The following is a 6,782-nucleotide window of genomic DNA, read 5'->3' as shown; positions in this document are numbered from 1 at the left end:
AATAAAGCCCAAGAGTTTACCGGATCTTACTCCAAAGGTGCATTTGTTCGGGTTCAATCTCAACTTGTATTTCTTCAACCTCTCAAACAGTTTGTATAAATGATTGAGATGTTCTTCTTCAGTATGAGATCTGGCTATCATGTCATCCACATATACCTCTATTTCATGATGGATCATATCATGGAACAAAACCACCATAGCTCGCTGGTATGTTGCCCCTGCATTCTTTAAACCGAATGGCATTACTTTGTAATAGAAAGTGCCCCATTGCGTCACAAACGTAGTTTTCTCCATGTCCTCAGGTGCCATCTTAATCTGGTTATAACCTGAGAATCCATCCATGAATGAGAATACCTTGTGTTGAGCGGTGTTATCCACCAAAACATCAATGTGCGGAAGCGGAAAGTCATCTTTGGGACTCGCTTTATTCAAATCTCTGTAATCTACACACATTCGCACCTTACCATCCTTCTTTGGCACTGGTACCACATTAGCAACCCATTGAGGATAAGAAGTAACAGCCAGAAAGCCTGCATCAAATTGTTTCATAACCTCGGCTTTGATTTTCTCAGACATTTTAGGACGCATGCGCCGAACCTTTTGCTTAATAGGATGACAATCTTCCTTCATTGGCAAACGATGCACTACTATATCAGTATCCAGTCCTGGCATGTCTTCATAAGACAAAGCAAAAATCTTTATATAGTCATGTAACATCTGAATCAATCTTTCTTTGACACTGTTTTCCAAGCCTGCTCCTATTTTGACTTCTTTCTTGTCTACTTCAGTACCCAGATTTACAGTTTCAATTGATTCCTCATGCGGCTGTATAGTCTTTTCCTCTTGCAGTAACAGTCTGGCAAGCTCTCCAGGTACTTCACAAGCTTCCTCACTTCCATCCTCGGCTTGGTAGATCGGATTTTCAAAGTCATAATGAACAATAGCAGAATTATTATCAATAGGATCCAGAGTGGATATGGATCTGCAATTTGTTACGTGAGTGTGTGTAAGAATACATAGCTTGTTTAAAAGATGACAGGAAAGATAAAGAGCGCAATATTTGAATGTAAAAAGTCCATTGATTTATTGAATGTGAATATGCTTATGAAAATGACAAAACCCTTAACAAATTAGCTATTTGTGCCCCGGGTATAGGCACAATGCTTTAAGAAGTTCAAAAAATTAAAAATTTGCAACACTAAAATAGCAATAACAATTACTCCTGACTAAAGGAAATCGAGATAGTGTCTTCAGCCTTCCAATTATTGAGTCTGTCACCAATTGTTGGGAAAATCCAGCTATCCAGGTCGCAATCGCTATCAGCATCTTCTACAGCATTAATTTGATTTTTTTGACTGCCTCTTCAGGACTAAACCCCAGGCCAAATTTATCAGACTTGTACGGTACATCGATCAGGCGACCCCATCCAGTACGACCACCATCTTCAACCACGGCTTGAGCATCTTTCAGAGAAATCATAGCAGGAGGAGCATGAATAACCTTGGGCACACGGGAAGTTGGCTTAAGGGCAGGACTAGTCGGAGGAACTACTTCAAATGACTGAGAAGGAGTCTCAACGAATTCACCATCCATCTCGACGTATCTGAAGGTATGCACACTACTGACAACATACTCTTCTTCTCCACACACAGTGACAATCTTACCCTCTATTGGATACCTCAGCTTTTGATGGAGAGACGAAGCTACAGCACTTGCCCCATGAATCCAAGGGCGTCCCAACAAGCAGGAATAGGCAGGACGAATGTTCATTACGTGAAAGGTAATGTTGAAGACTTGAGGTCCTATCTTGATATGGAGAACCACTTCACCATGGACAACACTCTTCGCACCATCGTAAGCACGCACCAAAACGTCACTAGGCTTCAGTTCAATACTTTTACAGTCAAGCTTATCGAGTACAACTTTCGGTAGCACATTCAAAGAAGAGCCATTATCGATCAACACATGAGACAAAGTGATCCCCTTACACTCAATGGAGATATGCAGAGCTTTATTGTGATTCTTTCCTGCTGGTGTCAGGTCAGCATCGGAGAAGCCTAGGCCATTGTCAACAGTCAGGTTAGCAACATAGTTTTCGAACTGATCGACAGATGTCTCCTGAGGTACATGAGCGGTCTTCAGGAATTTTATCAATGCATTGGCATGAGATTCAGAAGATAACAACAAGGATAACATCGAAATTTTAGACGGAGTATGCCCCAACTGTTCTACCACATCAAAATCACTCTTGCGGATGATTTTCAGCACTTCTTCCATTTCTTGTTTGGCAACATCTTCGGTAGTAACCTCAACTGGTGTCTCTGACTGAGAAGGGTTGACTGGTTCCTTTCCTCGAGTTTCAGGGGCGGGAGGTGAGATTTCTGGAGAGAAGATCCTTCCACTTCGAGTAATTTTACTAGTCCCAACAATGCCATTAGGATTAGCAGAATTATCAACTTGCTTTACGTCATGGATGTAAACATCACCTCCATAATTCCACGGAATGACTTTGCTTGAGGAATATGGTACTGGGCCAGGTGCAGTAATAATTAGGGGAGCTACCTTGGGCTCGGCAGTAATCTTCACAGGCACCCTAATAGCGGTAATCTTCACTGGAACTTTGGATCTGGCAACCACAAATATTTCTTCAATGGGGTTTTCCACCTTAGGAATCTTTTCGAAGAGAATTGTACGACCATCCATCAACCGTTGAATACCATTTCTCAACTTCAAGCAACCATTGGGTTGGAGTATACAGAGATCGCAATTTTCAGTATAACCTGGAAATAAACCAACTTGCAATAAATTCTTCTTGATGGTCAGGAGAGGAGTTGCTAAGTCAGCTACATTGGTAATGTGAGAATTGTCATCCACAGCATTAACAGTCTTGTCATGATTGGGCATAGGAGCAGTGATGACATTAGGAGTCTCTGGAGGATCAAATTCAATTTCTCCAGCGTCGATCATATCCTGAATCTTATTCTTCAACAACCAACAATCGTTTGTATCATGCCCGGGGCTATCGGAGTGATATGCACACTTGGCATTGGGATTATAACGAGGAGAAGTAGTGTTGGGACTCGCAGGAGGATCTCTGAGGGTGATTAAATTCGCCTTTAGCATACCTTGCAGTGCCTATGCTAAAGTCATATTGATATTGGTAAATTGCCTTCTTGGCCTATCTTGTCTGTGCTGGAAGTTTTGAGATGGCGGTGCTGCAATCGTAACTGCTCCAATAGCATGGTCACGATTTTTCTTGTTATGACCCCTCTGGTGGTACACAGCATTTGATTCATTCCTCCCCTGATAGGACTTTTTGGTGCTTGCCGAGGTAGCCGCCTGTATCTTTCCACTTCGAATGCCGCTCTCAACACGTTCACCTGTCAATATAAGTTCAGTGAAACCCGATGAAGAACTTCCCAGTAGATGGCTGTAGAACGGGCCAGTCAGTGTACCCATGAACATGTCCACTAATTCTCGATTAGTCATAGGGGGTTTGACTCGGCCAACCAAATCTCTCCATTTTTGAGCATATTCTTTGAAGCCTTCTTTAGATCCCATAGTCATATTCTGCAACTGTAGCCGAGTAGGCGCTAGTTCAGAATTATACTGGTAGTGCTTGTAGAAAGCTGTCGCTAAATCAGTCCAGGTGCGGATGTTAGAGCTCTCGAGCTGATAATACCACTCTAACTGTGTGCCAGACAGACTCTCTTGGAAGAAATGTATCCATAGCTTCCTATCAGTGGTATATGGCTGAATTTTTCTCACATAAGCTCTCAGATGCATTTGAGGACAAGATGCACCATCATACTTAGTTAAAGCGGGGACCTTGAATTTGCGGGGAATGACCACATCAGAGACCAGACCTAAGCTTTCGAAATCAAGGTCGGGCGCCTTCTGACCCTCCATAGCTAACATGCGTTCTTCCAGCAACTTATACTTATCATCTTTTGGAGAGTACTGTTCATTTTCATAATCTTCATCGTCGTCCTCAAGGTTGAAGGGGTCAGCATTCTCATCTTCTGAATCATTTTCTGTCTCATCTTCTTTGTCCTTCGGAATTCCAATCTTGACTCCTGCGGCCTGTCCTTTAAGTCTTCTTCCCGGGTTAATGTAACTCACCGCTTTCTTGTCTTTCTTCTTCTCGAGCAAGAGAGCCTTCAGCTCCTCCTGCCCCTTGGATAAGTTCAAGATCATCTCCTGGAATTGAACATTTTGAGCCTGGAGATCTTTGACAGTTTGTTCGAGAGCCATCTTTCTGTTTAGAAGGAAGACCGTGAGAATATTGATCTTTTAGAATACCTGTTATGCAATGTTATGTTATGCTATGCAATGTATGAAATGTTTTCAAGGACTTTTGGAATTTAACTTTGCATAAACCACCGAGAAAGGAACTTTTATTAATAATTTCTTTAATCAATGTTTATTACAAAAAATAATAAAAATAAAATGAAAGCTCAAGTCTCCCAGGGACGGCTTCTTTTGGGGCGGAGATACGCATTGAGTCTTCGTTCCTCATTAAGTTGGCTGGTGAGCTCTAATACTTTCTTCCTTTCAGCACAGAACTGAGCTTCAAAAGTATCCCTTTCCTCTCTCAACTGGATCCAATATTTCTTCAATTCTTCAACATTGGTAGGCATATCTGGATAAGGAATGATCTGAGGGGTACCTCCTTCAACTCCTGGTTCAACAATCAGCGGTCCGACCGCAAGATATGGCATGGTAAGCTCACGAGCTCTGGCGCTGTCGCATCCTGCGAAAAAACAACCGGCGAAGCTCAAATAAAATACACACAGAGCCGCCACTGCGCGTTATTTATCCCAAAATAGGGAAAGGAAACGCTCAGAGAAACCTGGAAAGAACATGGTCTCGCGACCAAAGAGAAAGGGTAAGGGAGTCGGTTACGCGAGGGGAAGGTATTAGCACCCCTCACGTCCGTCGTACTCGACGGGATCCACGTTCTAAGAAAGAATAGGTTGCTAAACATCACACACACACACGGGGAACGCAGGTGGGGTTAAGAGAAACGGGCTCGATAAGGTATCGTACCTTATGCCTACATATCTTGTCTGGAACAAGAATCAGAGCCACTGTAGTTCGGCTTACGCACGCCAAACAACACAAAACATACAAACAAGCAAGGGTGGCAAACATGGAGCCCGACAACCACTGGATGGAATTACGTCAGCATCCGAACCAAAACACGCCCAAAACGGCAAACGTGGAGCCCGACTGCCAATCCTGGGCTTACGTCGGCATCCGAGCCAAACATGCAATCAGATAACAAACAAACACACGCAAAAAAGAAAAAGGTTGCCCGGAGTGGTCTCGCACGACCACCTGCCTACATACCTTGTCTGGAACAAGGATCAGGGCGATGTAGTTCCCCTGAAAGGGACTGAATTGCTAACCAGAAACCGGGGAAAGACACACTACTAGGGAGCTGGACTCGAGCCTAGTGTTGTCATGCATCGTTACCCTAAGTTCAGTTTTCTATCCTACTTGCATAAGCAAACTACCCCTATCCAGGAAAGAAGTAAGCACACAAGCATACAGTATAATTCAAGCATACATCAAATGAGAACAAGCATCTCAAACAGATATCCACACAGCACGCACTATAACCAAACAAGTGGCTCACACAATAGGTTTGACTGCCGAAGCGAGTCGTCTGTACGGGCTGGGTTTGCTCTTAACCTTGCCATTACGAGGCTAAGGTGAAGCAGATGAAAGGTGAAGTGAGGATCAGACCTCACAGCTCTTATCCCTAACCAGGGAGAGCTTCTGACAAATGAGCATGGGTCCAGAATGGGGGAACCCTTCTATACTCAGAGACTCTGACACAATGTGCACTGCACAGGATCTTGGGCTTGGATCTCAATGCTACAACCATGTAATGGGAGCAAGGAGAAGACTCAACTGAATAGTGGGGGATAGATTGCTTATCCCTACCTTCCACCAATTGCCTTGATTAAGGACTTTACCTGCTTAGGCACAAAATTAAACAATCACAATCATCGCCTCTTAAGGAGGACTTCAGACATTTATTTGCCCGGCCCGGTAACAGCCGGGTCTCCAGACTACATGAAGTTAGGAAGTTATACCTCAATGCAAGTTGCTTAAGCAAAGCAAAGCAAAAGTTCACAAGGAACTGAGCAACTAAAAGTACCTGGAAACAGTCAAACACAGTTAGTACTCAGACAGACAAACTAAACAGCAAAAGTTCAATCAGTTAATCTATACAGATCAATGCACAACAAAGCAAGCTCAAAGCTCAATCCCAAACTTCACAACCTACAAAACAATGTTATGTTAGTGTACAAACATCAAACAACATCAATTGCATTTAACTTGATTCATTCTCCATGTGCATTATGCTTTTGATCCTGAAAAATCAAGCAAATATTAGCAACAAGACCACTAGGCTAAGCCTAGGGTCCAAAGGCAAGAAAAATTCCTAAACAGCAAGGTATCTCTAACCAAAGTCAAATTAAAGTCAAACAAGAGCCAACACAATTAGTCTCATGTCCATATCATTCATCATGTTCATTTTAAGCACAAAACAATTCAAACTAGCTCAAATGAAGCATCAAACATGCAAACAGAACTATTGCATTCAAATCCACATCAAAGCACTTCCAAAAATTCTCAAATAATTTACACCTAATCAGGGAATATCCTGGGTCTAGTATACCAAATTTGAGCTTAATTGGGCAAAGGAAACCATGTCAATGAAAATCAACAAAAACAGACACAATTACATGCTCCAAATCACAACATCA

This window comes from Lathyrus oleraceus, chromosome 6, assembly GCF_024323335.1.
Source record: "Lathyrus oleraceus cultivar Zhongwan6 chromosome 6, CAAS_Psat_ZW6_1.0, whole genome shotgun sequence".
NCBI classification, from domain to species: domain Eukaryota; kingdom Viridiplantae; phylum Streptophyta; class Magnoliopsida; order Fabales; family Fabaceae; genus Lathyrus; species Lathyrus oleraceus.
This window is presented reverse-complemented; position numbering follows the sequence as displayed.